We start from the raw sequence: 653 nt of genomic DNA, 5'->3' as shown, positions 1-653 counted from the left end.
GAGCGTGCCACTACATGAGCAGTTGCCCTCTACCTCTGCAGGATTAAAGAGCTGCTGCAGTTGCTGCCTTTCAGCACCCCTAGAGGAGCTCAGGGTGGAGAGCGTAAAGGAGTCACGTGTGCTGTGGGAAAAACTGGCACGACAAGGCTTCAGATAGACATTTTCAGAAGATGATTTTATGAGCCCAGCCTTGTATCTCCTCATATTTAGAAAAGCACTAAAATCCTTCATGGTAACTTCTGCTCTTTGACGAAACAGTCATCTGCATGAGACAAACTTTCTGGGAAAATCTACGGGCTTGATTACATCTCCACCAAAGTCCCATTTACAGAACTTCCCCTACCTCTGCAGCAGTTTCTCAGTGCCATCTGAGACTCTGTCCCCCAGGCCATCACTCTGCCCCAAATAAGACAACTCACCACTCTCAACATTATGAATTTTAAGTCAGCAACACAAGCTCCCATGTGCTAAAGTCCCAGCTTGAGGGGCACGGCCCGAAGAGGGCTGAAGGGCATGTCAGGAGCAGCCCACACACAGGAACCTGTGAAGCCCAGGGCTCAGAGCACACTGGGGACTGGAGCCTGGCTGGCGGGTGCCCGAGCCTGGGGGGCAGTCAGTGGCCACGACCTCCCTGAGGAGCCTGGTCAGTACTT

The sequence above is a fragment of the Bison bison genome, unplaced genomic scaffold (assembly GCF_000754665.1).
Source record: "Bison bison bison isolate TAMUID 2011002044 unplaced genomic scaffold, Bison_UMD1.0 scf7180017864349, whole genome shotgun sequence".
In the NCBI taxonomy this organism is placed as follows: Eukaryota; Metazoa; Chordata; class Mammalia; order Artiodactyla; family Bovidae; genus Bison; species Bison bison.
This window is presented reverse-complemented; position numbering follows the sequence as displayed.